We start from the raw sequence: 18,526 nt of genomic DNA, 5'->3' as shown, positions 1-18,526 counted from the left end.
CAGGGGTTCAGGAGTCAGATAAGCCTGTGTTTGCATCTCGGCCGTACTGAATTAACCCGCTGTGTGATTTGGGGCAAGTTTCTTTATCTGTGAAAACCCAGTCCCTGTCTCATGAGAGTCACAGGAATAAACGAGGCCACGTACATAAATCTTGCAGTCCGGTTCGTAGGCACAGTGGTAAGCCATTGTTTTGTTTTGTTTTTAATTAACTTTTATCTATTGATTGGTTTTGGTGGTGGGATTAACCGAGGCTTGCTGACATGTGAGACTTGGAAAGAGGATGAATAGAGAAATTGGATTTCTAATAGCAGAAAGACAAGAAACAGAAAAGGGGTCCTGGTCAGGATTCAGGAGGCTGGAGTCTTAGGAAGTGTGAACTGTGGCCTGTGGGGAAGGCCCGTGGCATGCACCGAGGGCAGAAACGCTCCAGAGCGGGCACAGCAAGAGCCCTGTTACCCGCCCCCCTCTCCAGCCCTGTACTCACCCCCCCACCCCCACCCCGCTGCTGGGACCAGCCCGGGGCCTTTCTGCCTCTGTGAGCTGTTCTACCGTAAAAACTTGTTTGGAGCGTTTGATCTTGGGCAGTTTAATTAACTCTGTTTTCTCATCCTACTCTTGATATTGTGGTCTCTTAATAGATTTCCTAGTGCCTTAAGGTACAGGCAGCACCCCCAGCCTCGTGTACACGCAAACGTGTGAACTCTGCAGCCTCAGTGACTTCCTATACCCGCTCAGCCTCCCCACGGAAGATGCAGCAAAGCTTTCACGTGACTGCTCTTCCTGTCACCGCATTGGTGTGGCAGTCGCGTTCTAGGAGTCCGGAGGCCATCCGTGAGTCAGGCAGCACATCCGTGAGATCAGTGGAAAGTTCGTGTATCTGACTTAAGAGGGATTTGGTGCGTGTGTGATGAGGCGTGGGTGGAAAGATTGGTCAAGCCGCCCACGGTGCCCACAGCCCACCTGCTCTCTGCTTTGTAAAGGGAGAGAGTTTTGCAGCCCGGTTCGTCTTCCAGGATTGGCCGGAGAGACGCAGCAGTGAAAAGTTCCCTGGCTTAGCAAGAGGCTCTTACTCAGGTTGGAGGGTTGGAGTTAGTTAGTGGACTCTTTTTTTTTTTTCTTTTTAATAATTTATTTTTTAATTTACATGCAAGTTAGCATATAGTGCAACAGTGATTTCAGGAGGAGATTCCTTGGTGCCCTCCCCCATTTAGCCCATTTCCCCCCTCCCACCACCCCTCCTGTAACCCTCTGTTTGTTCTCCATATTTATGAGTCTCTCCTGTTTTGTCCCCCTCCCTGTTTTTATATTATTTTTGTTTCCCTTCCCTTATGTTCATCTGTTTTGTCTCTTAAAGTCCTCATAGGAGTGAAGTCATATGATTTTTGTCTTTCTCTGACTGGCTAATTTCGCTTAGCATAATACCCTCCAGTTCCATCCACGCAGTTGCAAATGGCAAGATCTCATTCTTTCTGATTGCCGAGTAATACTCCATTGTATGATATACCACATCTTCTTTATCCATTCATCCGTCGATGGACATTTGGGCTCTTTCCATACTTTGGCTATTGTCGATAGTACTGCCATAAACATGGGGGTGCATGTGTCTCTTTGAAACAGCACTCCTGCATCCCTTGGATAAAAACCTAGTAGTGCAATTGCTTGGTTGTAGGGTAGCTGTTAGTGGATTCTTAAAGAGATTTCGTTTTTGCGCTCAAGGTCCCTGCTGCCTTTGAACTGAATCGTTTGCATCCTACTGAACACGGGACTTGAGCCCTCGAGTGGAGTGAATGTCAGTATGCTCTCCCGGCAACTTGCCTGTCTCTGGGTTTGTGGAAGTCTTTCCTCTTGGAGCAGCGGAGAGACTTCACGCTGTTAGAGCAGGAACGGCCCGGGAGCAAAGCGCAGCAGCCACAGCCCAAGCGGCACGTGGAAGAGGAAGGACTTGGGGATCAAAACCCACTTCTGAGGAATTTGCGACACAGGCTAAGCCCCGTAGTGCTCGTAGGCCGTCATGAGGCCACCCTTCAAACTTGCTTAACTCCCCTGATTAAACGTAAAGAGAAGGTGACGTGCCAGACGCTCCTGGCCTCACGCTGCCTGAGGGTTGCTGGGTTGAGAGCAATAATGACGGAAACTCGGTGGTTCTACCAGAGAACCCTGAGCTGGGTACACAGAGTCGCAGACCTCTGTGCGGTCAGAAGGAAAGAGGTTGATCATCCAGACGAGCTGAAAGTCAGGTTACTGATGGACGAAGGAGATGACAGACAACGTAGAGTCCTAGGTAGTGCCATGGCCACAATTCTTGAAGCCCGATTCGATGATTTCCCCGCTTAGGGTTCTTCCGCATCACTTTGCTTTCTTAGATGTGGGTCAGACTAGAAAATTCCCTGAGCTGCGACAGGCATGTTGAAAGGGCTCGAAGGCTGACCGTGTATTTGCTTCTGTCGGGTCACGTGCCGCACTGTTTGCTAGCGAGATCGCGGGTTCTAGACTTGTGCCGAGTCACCAGACGTGAAGATAGGTTTTTGCAGGTTGAAACGGAGTCCCGCCGAAAGGCCCAGACACATCTCGGACACAGAGGGAGCAGAGCGATTTAATAAAAGTGTCAAAGTAGAACAGAACAGTGCACCTCCTGACCCGTGTCCATGGGCTTGTATTCTTCACAGTTTAAGCTTGGTGTGTGATGAATTCTTTGATGTACTGATTTACATAGGTCTCGTGGGTGTAGTCTTCCTCTCTGAAAAAACATCCGATCCCCCTCCCAGAAATTCCTAGAGCCTTCATTTCACTGGAATCGCCGGTTTCCACCAGCAGCGTGGTTGCTCTGTGGGTACCGGACGTGAGGGCCGGGTAGACCCCTCACCCCTTCTCACTTGGGAGAGAAGACCAGACCCCGAAAGGGACCAAAAGACATGTGCGGGGTGAGCGGGTCCGTGGGGGATCCTGTCACTGTGTCGGGGCCGTCTGTGCGCCTTTGAGATCCAACTGTTAGGTTCCAGACCGCGCTTTGCCTTGCCCTGGCCCCTGACCCCCGCAGAGCCCCCCCCCCCCCCCCCCACCTCACGCTGCGGTGTCAGCCACCCAGGAAGCCACAGAACGTAGCTCCGTCCCATGCCCACCATGCTTTCTTGGGATTGCTCGTGGGGTTCCTCGTGAATTCTGCTTCGAGCAAATACACAGCCAGCAGATTCCAGCCTCTGGGCTACGTGACGGTTTGTACTTCTCCCCACACGTGTTCAGCTGGCATTTTTATTTTAACGCCCCGTGAGTGCGGTTAGCATGTGCCGTCTCCTGATCGTCTTGCTGATGAACCGCAAGGCTAAGGGGCCACCCCGGCGAGTCCTCTAGGGGACGGTACCCTGCAGACACGCTTGCTTCGCGGCTGGTGCCCGTCTTCACCGTGAGCGTGCTCGTCTCTGGGACTGGTGAGGCAAGGGTGTGATGTCCGTTGCAGTACCAGTCTCGTGTGTTTTTCGGTTTGTGCGTGTGCTCCTTCTGCTGCTTCGAAAGTGTTGAGAAAAACGGAGTGTAGCTCAGTGCTTATTCATGCTGGAAATGCGGGGTTCGTCCTGTGAGTGACTCCCGTGAGCATGAGTAAAGCGAGCCGGGACACATCGTTGTAGTTACAACGTCATCTCACCCATTCCGGCTTCGCTAGGGAGCCTATCCTGTAATTGTCAGGAAATCGCACAGATTACCTAGCAGCCAGAGAAGCCCCCAGTCAGAGCAGTTCATAGCCAGAATGTCACTGGTTTTTTTCATTGTGTGTTTTTTAAAAATTTTTTATGACAGAGAGAGACGGAGCACAAGCGGGGGAGGGGCAGAGAGAGAGGGAGACAGAATCCGAAGCAGGCTCCAGGCTGTGAGCTGTCAGCCCCGAGCCCGACGTGGGGCTTGAACCCACGGACTGTGAGATCATGACCTGAGCCAAAGTCAGATGCTTAACTGACTGGGCCACAGGTGCCCCCACTGTGGTTTTTTATTGCTAAGATTCTTTTAAAGGTTTTAAATAAATACAAGGAAATAAAGTTTTAAATAAAAGAAGTCTGCGGTTACTTGGTTGTCAAGATGATATGTCCGTCTTTTGGGCATCTGGGGTTCTGGAAGCTGTGGTTCCTTTTAAAATCTATTCATACAAGACTGCTTTTTTAATACTTTGTTGACACTGTTAAGCTGGAAGTTTTCCTGCCGTCCACGTTGTTGACAGTAATAGCAGCCGTTGGAGGAAGACCTGTCTAGCAGGTCACCCGGGAGAGTCACCTTCTTACAGCCTTAGCATTCACTTCCAGGAGCGGAGTCCTCGGGAGGGTCAGGAGCCTGATGTTGTTTACTCTGACTGTGTCCGTCCGTGCCTCAGGTGGAGATATGGAAATGAATGTTTCCAACCCAGAAACCAGTCCTCACCAGCCAGCCCAGATCGGGGAGGTTGGGGGGCACAGTGTTCCACAGACTCCGGGGTGTTAGGATGGCCAGATGGCGTGTGGTGCAAAAACCACTGCGTCCCAGTGACCCTGCAGGGAGCCGACCAGCAGGTGGAAAACAGAAAGACATCTAATGCTCTCTGTGCGTGAAGAGCTACTCCCCTTCCCGGCCCTGGATTCAAGTCCAGGCCTGTCCTTAGCCCCCACCGTGTCCTCCCGACTTCTTCCTTCTCAGGCTGCCACCGTGTTCCGAGGAGCTTCCTTCTCTGAAACCGCCTGGACCACAGTCTCCAAACATGGCATGTCCGTGGTGGGGAGCAGGGAGGCTGGGAGTTGTTTTTAAACTGTGACTCGAGTCCGCTAGAGGGACTGATCCCTCTACAGAGGCTGTGTCTACACCGTCCGTGCCCCACCACAGCCCACAGAACGCCCTCGGCATAGCTCCTGCCCCACAGTGGGCGTGGCCGCGCGCATTCTGCTGCCCGGTCCCCTGGCCGCTGGCCACGTGCAGACTTCTACAGCACATACGTGACCGTGCAGTGAAAATGCACTAAAATGAACAATCCGGTTTCTAACGCGCACCCGCTGCATTCAGGTGTTCGGTAGCCACGCGGACCTCGCGGGGGGGGGGGGGGGGGGGCGGGGAGCAGATACAGAACATTTTCCTCCTCTTGCTCCGGAAGGTGGTGCGTGCGGCCTCAGGGAGAAGAAAGGCCGAACGGCACTGAATCCCTTGTCCAGGAATTCCTGTGTAAATCAAAACATTTTCAGGGCTTACTTTGCTCCTTTAAGCCAAATGAAGGTACGTCGCTGAAAATTTTAGGTTTGTGCACGTTTGAACTTGGCATTGTAGCAGAGCCTGGCAGGTTTGAGAGCAGCCCGGGCTGAACCTTGGGCAGGTGGGGCACGGCCGGTGCTGGTTGGCCCGGGCCCAAGGCAGGAGACTAGAAGCCGCTTGGATTCACTGCGCAGGGGAGGTTGGTGAGGTGGCTTGTACCCGGGCTGCGAGCCGGGCACGTGACCTGGGGGTCGGCCGCAGCTGGAAGTCACGCGGCTCGGGCTGCGGAAACGAATGGGGGGCCCGGGTACTGACCCTCAAGGGGCAGCCGGGCCGAAGCCACAGAGGGGGTCCAGACGGGTCCGCGGCGAGGGACGTGCCGAGTCTTCCTCCGGGGCCTCCGTCGCGTGGGGCAGGCCCTTCGCTGGGGTAGAGCCAGCCACCAGGGACGGGAAGGGCCCACGCCTGGCAGCCCGCTGTGTTTGAGCCGAGTACCTGTCGAGCGGGGTGCAGGGTGCTGGGGGCAGGGTGAGCCCCTTCGGACACGCGGCGTCCAGCAAATCGCTTTCACTGCGTCCCTCCAGCGGGACTCCCAACCCCCTCGGGGCGGGGGCTGTGGCGCAGACCCTGCGGCAGAGGGGGCGCAGTTTTAGGTTCTTAAATTGGTTGAAAACTTGCTGAAGTACGTTGTTTGCAAGGTGTTTGTTTTTTTTTTTCTTAATCGAAGTTAGTATTTTAATTCCAGCGAGTTAACCTACAGTGTAACACTAGTTTCAGGAGTTCAAGGTAGTGATTCCGCACCTCCGAACGTCACCCCGCGGTCATCACGACAAGCACACGCCTTCGTCCCCAGTCACCTGTTATCCCATCCCCCACCCGCCTCCCCTCCGGCGACCATCAGTGTGTTCTCTGTAGAGAAGAGTGCGTTTCTTGCTTTCACTTTCTTTCCTTTTGCTTGTTTCTGTTTGGTAAATTTTCCCTGTGAGTGAAATCATATGGTATTTTTCTCAGACATGTTACTTAGCATTAGTCTCTCTGGTTCTATCCACGTGGTTGCAACTGGCAAGGTTTCATTCTGTTTTATGGCTGATACTCCATTGTATATGTTCTCTGGTGTGTATGTATATATGTGTGTAAATATACGTATACACACCACACCTTCTTTATCCATTCGTCAGTCGACAGACATTTGGGCTGCTTCCATAATTTGGCTGTTATTGATAATGCTGCGATAAACATAAGGATGCATGTACCACTTAGTTCATTTTTTTTTTTTTTTAACTTGGATAAATACCTAGGAGTGCATTTGCTGGACGTAGGGTAGCTCCGTTTTAAACTTTTTGAGGAACCTCCATACTGTTCTCCACGGTGGCTGCACCAGTCTGCGTTCCCACCAACAGGGCACGACGGTCCCCTTTTCTCCGTATCCTTGCCAACACCCGTTGTCTCTTGAGTTGTTGATTTTAGCCATTCTGACAGGTGTGAGGTGATATCTTGTGGTTTTGATTTGCATTTCCCTGATGCTAAGGGGTGTTTAAGCAGCTTTTCACGTGTCTATTAGCCATTTGTGTGTCTTCTTTGGAAAAATGTCTCTTCATGTCTTCTGACCATTTTTTTCACGGATTATCCATTTTTTGGGTGTTCAGTTTGTATGTTCTTGATGTATTTTGGATAATGACCCTTTATTGCATATCATCTGAAAAATACCTTCTCCTATTCAGTAGGTAGCCAGCAGCCTTTTAGTTTTGTTGATTGTTTCCCTCGCTGTGAAGAAATTTTGTATTTTGATGGAATCCCAGTAGTTCATTCTTGCTTTTGTTTCCCTTGCCTCAGGAAACATCTGGAAAGAGCTATTAACGGCCGATGTCACAGAGATTACTGCCTATACTTTCTTCATGGACTTTTATGATTGCAGGTCTCAAATTGAGGTCTTTAATCCATTTTGAATTTTGTGTGTGGGGGTGTTTGCTGTAAGAAAGTGGCCCAGTGTTATTCTTTTGCGTGTAGCTGTCCAGTTTTCCCAGCACCATCTGTGAAGAGACTGTCTTTTTCCCCTTGGGTATTCTTTCCTGCTTTGTTGAAGATAAATGGAGCATATAATTGTGGGCTCATTTCTGGGTTTTTCTATTGTGTTCTGTTGATCTGTGTGTCTGTTTTTGTGTCAGTACCATACTGTTCTGATCACTACAGCTTTGTTATTTAACTTGAAATCTGGAATTACAGTAGCTGCAGCTTTGCTTTTCATTTTCAAGATTGCTTTGGCCATTCGGTGTCTTTTGTGGCTCCACATTTTAGGATTGTTTGTCCTAGCTCTGTAAAAAATGCTGTTGGTAGTTTGATAGGGATTGCATTCAGTCTGTAGATTACTTTGGGTGTATAGACATCTTAGCAGAATTTCTTCTTCCAGTCAATGAGCGTGGAATGTCTCTCCATGTCTTTGTGTTATCTTCAGTTTCTTTCATCAGTGTTTTATAGTTTTCAGAGTACAGGTCTTTTATCTCTTTGGTTACCTTTATTCCTAGATAATCTCATTATCTTTGGTGCAATTGTAAATGGGACTGTTTTCTTAATTTCTCTTTCCACAGCTCCGTTATTGGTGAATAGAAGTGCAACATGTTTCCGTACGTTGATTTGGTATTTTGCGACTTTACTGAAATAGTTCGATTAGTTCTAGCGGTTTTCTGGTGGAGTTGTTCAGGTTTTCTATGTATAGTATGTCACCTTCAGATAGTGAAAGGTTTACTTCTTCCTTACTAATTTGGATGCATTTTTGCTGTCTGTTGTGGCTAGGACTTCTAGGACTGTGTTGAATAAAAGTGATGAGAGTGGAGACCCCTGTCTTGTTCCTGTTCTCAGATTTTCCCCGTTTCGGATGATGTTAGCAGTGGGTTTTTCATACATGGCCCCTATTTTGTTGACGTGTATTTCCTCTAGACCTACTTTGTTGAGGGTTTTTATCATGAATGGATGTTGCACTATGTCAGATGCTTTTTCTGCCTCTATTGAAAGGATCATATGGTTCTTCTCTTTTCTCTTATTGATGTGATGGTCACGTTGCTTGATTTGTGAATATTGAACCACCCTGGCTGTCCCGGAATACATCCCACTTGATTGTGGTGAATGATGTTTTTAAAGTATTGTTAGATTCCGTTTGCTAGTATTTTTCTGAAAATGTTTGCATCTATGCCTGTCAGAGATAGTGGCCTATAGTTTTCTTTTTCTGTGGTGTCTTTATCTGGTGTTGGTAGTAGGGTAATGCTGGCCTCACAGAATAAATTTGGAAGTTTTCCTTTTCCAATATTTTGGGACAGTTTGAAAAGAATAGGTATTATCTCTTTTTAAAATTCGTCTGTGAAGCCATCTGGTCCCGGACTTTTGTTTGTTGAGAGCTTATTGATTACTGATTCAATTTCATTGCTGGCAATTAGTGTGTCCAAATTTTCTTTCTTTCTTTCTTTCTTTCTTTCTTTCTTTCTTTCTTTCTCTTTCTTTCTTTCTTTCTTTCTTTCTTTCTTTCTTTCTTTCTTTCTTTCCTTTCTCTTCCTTCCTTCCTTCCTTCCTTCCTTCCTTCCTTCCTTCCTTTCTCTCTCTCTCTCTCTTTCTTTCTTTCTTTCTTTCTTTCTTTCTTTTTAATTTTTTAATGTTTACTTTTGAAGGAGAGAGAGAGAGAGCACGCACACAAGCAGGGTACAGTTAGAGAAAGAGATGGAGACACAGAATCTGAAGCAGGTTCTAGGCTCCAGGCTGTCAGCCCAAAGCCCGACACAGGGCTTGAACTCACGAGCTGTGAGATCATACCCAGAGCCAAAGTTGGACGCTTTACCAACTGAGCCACCCAGGCGCCCCAGATTTTCTCATTCTTCCTGTTGCAGTTTTGATAATTTATATGTTTCTAGGAATTTATCCATTTCTTCCAGGTTGTCCAATTTGTTGGCATATAGTTTTTCATAATAATCTCTTATAAATGTTTGTATTTCTGTGGTGTTGGTTGTTACTTTCCTTTCTCATTTGTGATTTTATTTACTTGGGTCTTTTCTCTTTTCTTTTTAGTAAGTCTTGCTGGAGACTTGTCAGTTTTATCAATTTTTTCAAAGAACCAGTTCCTGGTTTCATTGATCTGTTCTATTATTTTTATTTATTTTTTTAGTTTCTATGTCATTTATTTCTGCTCTGATCTTTATTATCTCCTTCTTTCTGCTGGCTTTAGGCTTTGTTTGTTGTTCTTTTTCTGCCCTTTTCAGTGTAAGATTTTTCTTGCTTCTTGAAGTAGGCCTGTATTGGTAAATTCTTCTCTCTCAGAACTGCCTTTGCTGCATCCCAAAGGTTTTGAACCATTGTGTTTTCATTTTTATTTGTTTCGATGGATTTAAAAACATTTATTTTCTGGTTGACTCATTCATTGTCTAGTAGCATATTATTTAATGTCCCATGAGTCTGTGGTCCTTCCAGATTTTTTCCTGTGGTTGACTTCAAGTTTCAGAGCATTGTGGTCAGAAAAGGTACATGGTATGACTTTGGTTTTCTTGAATTTGTTGAGGCCTGTTTTTTGGCTTAATATGTGATCTGTTCTGGAAAATGTTCCGTGTGCACTTGAAAAGAATGTGTATTCTGCTGTTGTAGGATGGAATGTTCTGAATATGTCTGTTAAACTCATCCGGTCCAATGTGTCATTCAAAGCCATTGCTTCCTTGTTGATTTTGTGTTGAGACGACCCGTCCATCTGTTAAGTGGGGTGTTAAGTTCCCCTACTAATGTTGTATTACTATCGATTATTTCCTTTGTGTTTGTTATCAATTGTTTTATATATTTGGATGCTCCTATATTGGGTGCATAAATATTTACAGTAGTTATATTGTCTTGTTGGATTGTCCCCTTTGTTATTATATAGTGTCCTTCTTTGTCTCCTGTTACAGACTTTGTATTAAAGTCTAGTTTGTCCGATGTTGCTACTTTGACTTTTATTTGGCGATCATTTGTATGATGAATGTTTCTCCATGTCTTCACTCTTAATCTGCAGGTGTCTTTCAGGCTGAAATGATTCTCTTGTAGATAGCATAGAGGTGGGTCTTGTTTTCTACCCACATTCACCCTGTGTGTTTTGATTAGAGTGTTTAGACCATTTACATTTACAGTTATTATTGATAGACTTGTATCTATTGCCATTTTATTACCTGTTTTGTGGTTGTTTCTGGAGATGGTCTCTGATCCTTTCTTATCTTTATTTCATGGTTTGCTGGTTTTCTTTAGTGATATATTTTGATTCCTTTTTCTTTATTCATTGCATATTTATTAGTAGTTTCTAAGTTGTAGTTACCGTTAAATTTGTATATAACGTCTTCTGCATATAGTAGTCTGTATCAAGTTGATGGTCGTGTAAGTTTGAACCCATTCTTTATTTCTGCCCTTCTCATGTTTTAGGTGTTTGTTGTTATGTTTAACCTCCTTTTATTTTGTGAGTTCCTTGACTGATTTTTTTAAATAGAAACATTAATTTGTACTACTTTTGTGTTTCCTACCTTCACGTTCTCATTTATGTTCTTTCCTTTCCATTCACAGAGTCCCCTTTACTAGTTTGTGCAGGACTAGTTTGTGGTCATGAACTCCTTTAATTCTTGTTTGGGAACCTCTTTGTCTTTCTATTCTGAATGACTGCCTTGCTGGATAGAGTATTCTTGGCTGTAGATTTTTCTCAGCACTTTGAATATATCATGCCAGTCCCTTCTGGCTTGCCAAGTTTCTGTGGAGAAATCTGCACCTAGCCTTACGGGTTTTCTCTTGTAAGTTAAGAACACGCTTTGCCTTACTGCTTTTTTTGTTTGTTTGTTTGTTTGTTTTTCATTTATCACTATATTTTGCAGATTTATTTACAATACGTCTTGGTGTTGGCCTGCTTTTATTAATTTCTATGGGTGTTCTCTGTTACTCCAGGATCTGAATGTCTGTTTCCTTTCTCTGGTTAGGGAAGCTTTCTGCTGTTATGTCTTCATGTAAGTTTTCTGCCCCCTTTTCTTTCTCTCCTTCTTCTGGGATCCCTGTAATATAAATGCTACTATGTTTGATGAAGTCACTGAGTTCACTAAGTCTATTCTCGTGTTGTTTAATTCTTCTCTCACTCTGTTGTTCATCTTCATTATTTTCCATAATTCTGTGTTCTGTGTCATTTATTAGTTCCTTTGGTTCCTCCATCCTTGTGTTCATTGCATCACACCTGTTTGCAGTCTCCTTTATTGCACTCTTTGTCTCTGATTCTTTTTTAACTCTTCTATCTCTGTGGTAAGGATCTCCCTGATGTCTTCTATTCTTCTCTCAAGTCCAGTGAGTATCCTTATGATTGTTGCTTTAAATTCTCCATCAGGCATGTTACTTGTGTGTTTCTCCTAGATCTCTGGCTGTGGCTTCATCTTGTTTTTTCATTGGGGATAAATTCCTCCATCTTTGATTTTGTCTAAGTCTCTGCCTTCTTCTCTGTGTTAGAAAAGTCAGTTATGTCTCCTGCTCCTGAAAGTAATGACCTTATGAAGAAAAGGTCATGTAGTGCCCAGAGCCAGTGCTTCAAGGAGTGTCTCCAGTGTGTTGCTGCCTGTGCTCTGCTGTTGTGTTTTGGCTGCTCGACCTTCAGACCATTGGTCTGCAGAGGCTCTCCTTGTCTGCTGTGGGCAGTGCTTGGACCCTAGCCTGAATGTGGAGAGTTTTAACTAGGTGTGTTCTGGTCTGCTTGTGATATGAGATCTGGTGCCACCTCCACCAGAACTGAGGCCCTGCAGAGCTCTCTGGTTGGGGGACATGTTGTGGGCAGCGGTTTGTGCTGTTCTTCTGTGGGAAGGTGCCTGCTGTGCTGGGACAGAGGCAAGCATGACCGAGAGGGGCAGTCCTGCCAGAGTACAGGGTGTGGGACTTGGCGAAAGCACGTCAGCCAGCCAGTGTCAGCACCCTGCTGCTTCCCTCTGGTGGCTCTGTGCTTATGCTGAGGGGTGGAGGAGGGAAATGGCCTTAGCCAGCTTCTTTGTTCCTGGAGAGGTATCTCCCTGGAGGCTGCCTCTCAGGGATGTGCTCTGAGATCAAATAGTTGGCCCCAGGCATTCTTCAGATGTTGTTTCCACACCCACACTGTCTGCCCCCAGGTGGTTTTCCTGCCTTCTCTCCAGAAGCAGCACAGTGCCCTCCAGGCTCTATCCCAGCCAAGCCTACTGGCTTTAAGCCCCGCTTGTTGCTAGAAGTAAAAAATTCAGCCCCTCTCGTTTTCCAACCCAATGGCTTTGGGGAAAAGTTCTTCTTGTGCCTTCCAGGTGTGCTCCTCTCTTGCCTTCTCCCACCATGGCTCGCTCCTCTCCGCAGCACCCAAGATCTGTGTTTTCCCTCAACCGCATCTCCATACTTCCTGCCTTCTTTGACGTGGCCTCTTATCCAGCTTTGGTTATGGAGTTTTGTTCTGCCGATCTTCAGGTCGGTTTTTGGGATATTTAGGATGATTTGATAATTATCTACATAGTATTTGTGGGATGAGAGGAGCCTAGGGTCCTCCTACTCTGGGGCTGTATTCCCCCTCAGTGTCAGACTTTTCCTGTTGTTTTTAAATAATATGTTTGTGGTCACCAAATTACAAAGATAAAGAAGGCAGTCCTGTCCAATTGGGCAGGGAAGATAAAGAATCTAGGAAGTCCCTATCCCGGAGCCAGAAGGATGAGCGGGAGGTCAGAGGGCCTGCAGCTGGGGATTCAGGGAAGGGGGTCTTCTGGGTGAGTTCACTAGGGCTCGATAAATAACCATTTACACCTGGCCAGTTCTCAGGACCTCTCTCTTCTCGGGGTCCCTGTGGTTTGTCATTTTGGCCAAAACAAGGGAGAAGGAGAAGGCACTGAAAAGAACATCCAACTGAAAATACTGTATCTTGACTATACAGATGCCAAAAATAAATTGATTCCCAGTGTGCCGTCAGCTCTGGATCATGGACATTTTTGCTCCTGGTATTTCTTCAATTTACTGTAACCTCATAGACATTTTTAAATTCAGTTTCCTTTTTATGTTTTCTACCTAGAGCCCACCACTCTCCTTGCTCATATGATGACTTATGATAACTAAATTTGCACCCAGCAGACAGTGGGCATTCAGTAAATCCATGCTCACCAAGTAAATGAGCAAATGTTGAGCAGGCATAATTTAAGGCCTTCAGCTGCTTTTCACCGCATGAAATCTTTGCAGAGATCTCTAATTTAAACCTGTGCGTTTTAGGGGCGCCTGGGTGGCTCAGTCGGTTAAGCGTCCGACTTCAGCTCAGGTCACGATCTCACCGTCCGTGAGTTTGAGCCCCGCGTCGGGCTCTGTGCTGATGGCTCAGAGCCTGGAGCCTGCTTCAGATTCTGTGTCTCCCTCTCTCTCTGCCCCTCCCCTGCTCATGCTCTGTCTCTCTCTCTCTCTCAAAAATAAATAAAAACATTAAAAATAAATAAACCTGTGCGTTTTGTTCTCTGTGTTGTGTCGTGGGATGGTTTACATTTACTGAGAGGTGATCACTGTGGTCAGGCCTTCTCTGTGCTTCTGAGGCTGGCACTGCTGTTCTCAGTCACTTCCATGAAGTGGCCACACAGCGAAGAAGAGGATGACCTGGTCTTTGCTCCAGAGGGGCTCGCTAGGGGTCCCCTGTGCTAGGGGTCCATTTCAGTGGAATGAACCCTGTCTTCACGCACCTCTGCCCAGGGCCTCAGGGTAGGGAGGACTTGCTGGGGAAGGGGCAAGGGGGAGGCCACAGGCGTCATCCCAGGCCCGGCTCAGCGGCCCGTGTGAGGTCCCAGGCGGGCCTGCCATGCTCTGTCGCCCAGGGGTCACTTCAGGAGACTGGAATGCAGATGGGAATTTCGTACCCAAACCGTTTTAATACACTTGCAAAATCATGGCACTTCTTCCTTTCTGCCCTTTGGCTGTGACTGTTACTTAGAATTTTATTGTGAAAGTAGCTTATTGTGAAAAGTTAGGGAAACGTACATGAAGTTTTGTTTTTATCTTCATTTTTTTCCCCCGCTTTGTTTGTTTTCTGAATATCTAATCTTTCTTGATCCCTGGAGCACGGAGGAGTCAGCAGGTCTGGGTCCCGGCTCCCTGCGCGTCAGGGCGCCAGGTGGGGGAAGCCATGGCGTGTTAAGTCCGATAAAGTGTGCCGGCTGCCAGGTTCATGCCATGCCTGTGCTGGCTTCACTGAGTCCTCAGGACTCGACATTGTGGCCCTTCATTGTCCGTAGCTGTGAGAGGTGAGCACCCTGGGGATTGGAGAGCTGCGCCGATGTGTGGCCGTGCAGCTGGGCGCAGACCTGGAGAAATGCAGATTCTTGCTCTTTCTTTCACTTGGAAAGTTTGCCAGGGGACCTACGGCAGAAATGCTGGCGGGCGAAGGGCGTGTGTCGGGCCGCCTCTTCTGGGAGCAGAAGCCAGGCAACCACTTGAACGGGGACGGAGTTAGAGCAGGCTCTGGGTCAAGTGTTGTTAAGGATAGTAGATACAACGGGTGGAACAGTGATGGGGATGAAGGGCACTGACCGGTGAGCACAGAGTAACGTGGAGAATCGGTGAGTCCCTGGGTGGTACCCCCGGAACGGGTGCCACACTGGGTTAATGGTACTGCGGTGAAAAAGTAAAATAAAATTGGAAAAAGAAAACACGGGGAAAAATGAAAACTGTTGTCACAATGAGAACTGTGGGAGGTTAGCCATAATATTTGCCATCAGCAACTAAACTGAAACGTTAAAAAGAAAAGAAAAGAAAACTTCAGAACAACCACCAAATGGAGAAGCAGGCCAATGATATAAACACATATACATACACGTTATAAAAAAAAAAATAACAGAATTATTAACTATGACGAGGGGTTGGAGCCGTGATGGATTAGCTAATAAAAAAGTAAGCAGACCTGTGTAGGACATAGAAATAATGGGTCCTGGGGGGCAAGGAAGAGGCTGCACCTTACAGCCCAGTGAGAGCTGGTGCACATCGGGACCTAGACGTTGGAGGGGACGTAGCTGGGGCGCGCGGTCTGGTGTAGAGTGGCTGCGGGCCGGGTGTCTAACTGCAGACTCCTCGCTGTGACACTGTCACAGGCAGCTGCCGCCCCGGAGCCAGGAGCCGGCCTTCTGTACCGCGGTGTCTTTCCAGAAACTTCCTTGTGCTGACAAAACCAGCCGGCAAGTGAAACCCGTGTTTAAGGGACCCAGATGCATTTTTGCAGATCAGGCAATCAAGGGTGAATTTGTAGCCAAGAGGCACTAAATTGATAAACTGGCACAGAGAGGAAAGAGCCCACCCTTTTTCTCAGAACCTGTATGTTTCTTTTATTCAACCAGACGGTTGCTCGTGATACATACACGTTTGGGTGGTTTCATATCCCCCCCCCCCCAACCCCCCACCATGGTACTTCACCATATCCCTCAGACTTTTAACACTGAGTGGTTTGCTTACCTGTGTTGTGTCTCTGACTTACCACTAGGGGACTGTTGAGGATTAAGCTTTTTACACTTTCTTTTTTGTTGTTTGCCCCTCGGATAAATAACATGGCTGATAAGGAACTAGCGCCCCATTTATGAAGTGCCTTCCAGCCAGACGGCACCCCAGGCTTTATTGTTTGGGACCACCTAGAATTGTAATTGCGTGTAATTCAGTTTGGGATTGTATCTCTTGGGCTCTATAACCATTTGTCAGAGACTTCCCTAATGCCTTGTAGGGCTGGCGTTTTCTCTGTGCGTGGTGGGCTTTTTAGTTAGTTACCACTGCATTTCTGTACCGCTTCCTTGTGAATAGGGAAGAATGGTTCTTCCAGAAGAGCTCCTTAAAGACTTTCCCTCAAGATGGTTTGCTGCATAACACAGGTTTGCGCTGCGGGATTCGTTTGCGACTTGGTGCCCCCTGGCTCCATGCAGTGTGTAATTTATCATTTGTTTAAAACGTGAGAGAGGGAGAAATTCTCAGCCTTGACCTTGGACCCAGTTGATATCGAGCCATCGGCCCTGCCTTCTTTGTCTGTTTCACTTCGTATTTCGTTCTGTTTTTCTCCCTCAGAACTCTCCGAAAAAGCCTTTAACCCATTAAGTATATTTTGGGAGGTTCAGATGTTAAGGCCTATAGACACTCTCCATTTTCTGGGCTTTTTAAAGGTAGGTTTTGTTAAAACACAGAGTGCTGAGAGAGAAGATAATTAATTGCCTGTGATCTTACATTTAGGTAACATCTGATGTTGAAGATAAAGAAAAAGAGAGCATATATGCGGTTAACCTACAAATGGTATCAAAAGGCACAGAAAAAGAGGTAAAAGCCTCACTTGAGATATAACTGTTACTACATTTCTCATGATTTCTTCCAGAAAAAAAAATGTTTTTGGCCCATGTCGGCATCTTTCTGGCTCTCTGCCTTTTACGTTGTTTAACAAAGGTATTAAATATATATACTTAAATATATTTTTCTGCAGCCTTTTTCAGTATACTTTTCCTGTTACATCTTTCTTTTCTTTCCCTTTTCATTTATTTTGAGAGAGCATTGCGTGCATGAGTAGGGGAGGGAGAGAGAGAACCTTAAGCAGACTCCATGCTCAGTGCGGAGCCGGCCTCGGGGCTCAACGTCACGACCCCAGTATGATGACCTGAGCTGAAATCAAGAGTCAGACCCCAACCCACGGAGCCACCCAGGTGCCCCTCCTATTACATTTTTAGAGATCTTTTCTGTGGACACACAAATCTCACTTCTTCACTTTGGCGTGATTTGTACATAATTTCATGGCACAGCTGTGTATTAATTGATGTCAACGGTGCCTTATCTCTGGCTGTCTTTAGTAACTGCCAGGTATTTGCGAGGAGGTGTTGTGGTTAGCTATCGGGGTTATCACAGTCTGCCTTTTTGTAAATAAACATCTTGCGGAGGTATCTGTAGGTTAAATCCTTAATAAATTGCTAGGTCAGATGATAAACGCATTATACACTTTGACAGACATTACCAGATTGCTCTCCGGAGAGGTTACGCACATTTATTTCCCTTGGCTGAGGCTTTCCGTGGCCCCAGCGGTGCGGTCGGGACCAGGCTTTAGCATTTTTGCCCATCTGGGGAGTTGCCTGTTCCTGTGAGTGGCTTTGTGCTTTCTTCCTTCTCCATTCACTTCTTTTTCCTCCTTTCTTCCCTGTTTAGGGATCTTGTCTATACCATATTGACTCATATCAGCTCATTTTAAATGAGAGAAGTTAGCATTATTTCATGTGTGTTGAAAATGTTTTTTTTCCCATGATATATATACCCTGTCTCTTGAAAAAGTTCATTAAAAACATTGTTTTTATTTTGGCGTAAAGATTTTTTTAAACATGTCCTTTTTTATTTTATTTTATTTTATTTTTTTTAATGTTTATTCATTTCTGAAAGAGAGACAGAGACAGAGAGACAGAGACAAGCAGGGGAGGGGCAGAGAGAAAGGGAGACACAGAACCTAAACGGGCTCCAGGCTCCGAGCTGTCAGCACAGAGCCCGACGTGTGGGGCTCGAGCTCACAAACTGTGAGATCGTGACCTGAGCCTAAATCAAGAGTCAGATACTCAACGGACTGAGCCACTCAGGTGCCCCTCAAGTATATGTGTACATATAATATATGTATATGTATTATATATATATATATATTATATATACACCTATGTATTTATTTATTTAATGTTTATTCATTTTAGAGAGAGAGAGAGAGAGACAGAGCACGAGCAGGTGAGGGGCAGAGAGTGAGGGAGACACAGAACCCGAAGCAGGCTCCAGGCTCTGAGCTGTCACCACAGAGCCCGATGAGGGGCTCAAACTCATGAACCGTGAGATCGTGACCTGAGCCAAAGTCGGACGCTTAGCCGACTGAGCCACCCAGGTGCCCCCAAGCATGTTCTTTTTTAAAAGAAATGGGAAAAGCATGTGTATTGAGAAAACTTGGCCATCCTTTCAGCTGTTTTTAAGGCTGAGTAGTTGTAGTTTGGAACAAAAGGTTATTCCCGTGGTCTTCGTGTGACTTGTCGCTCTGGAGACCCCACACACAGCATGTTACTTGCACCAGGACTGCCAGAAGGAGTGATGGGTGTTGGTGACCTTGCCCTCTGCACTTGCCTTGGCCGTCAGCGGTTTACAGCCCTCTGAAGAGCAGGCGAGCTTATGAGCAGAATGTAGCCACCTGGGGACGTCCCCCCGCCCCCAACCAGTGTGATGTGTAGAAAAACGGATGCAGGCGAGGAAGAGCAAGGAGAATGGGCAGGAATAGAGAGCTCATGTCACGGTTCCGCTGGGACGCGGCATCAGCTAGACGTGCGCGTGCCTGACGGATAGGCCCCCGGAGTCC

The 18,526-nt window shown here is 46.7% G+C and overlaps 1 protein-coding gene across 11 annotated transcripts in view; it reads left to right on the top strand.

Annotated features, from left to right (window-relative positions):
* The window catches only part of SGMS1 (sphingomyelin synthase 1), a 289,080-nt gene that overhangs the window by 190,103 nt on the left and 80,451 nt on the right, over positions 1-18,526 (top strand). Inside the window, exon 1 of one of the 11 annotated variants that reach the window (XM_047824528.1) lies at positions 16,402-16,485. The exons of the other annotated variants lie outside the window; for them this stretch is intronic. The gene's annotated coding sequence lies outside the window, so the exon portion shown is untranslated. Of the gene's footprint in view, positions 1-16,401; positions 16,486-18,526 lie in introns of those variants that run through there. 11 annotated transcript variants of the gene reach the window in all.

This window comes from Prionailurus viverrinus, chromosome D2 (genome assembly GCF_022837055.1).
Source record: "Prionailurus viverrinus isolate Anna chromosome D2, UM_Priviv_1.0, whole genome shotgun sequence".
In the NCBI taxonomy this organism is placed as follows: domain Eukaryota; kingdom Metazoa; phylum Chordata; class Mammalia; order Carnivora; family Felidae; genus Prionailurus; species Prionailurus viverrinus.
This window is presented reverse-complemented; position numbering and strand designations above follow the sequence as displayed.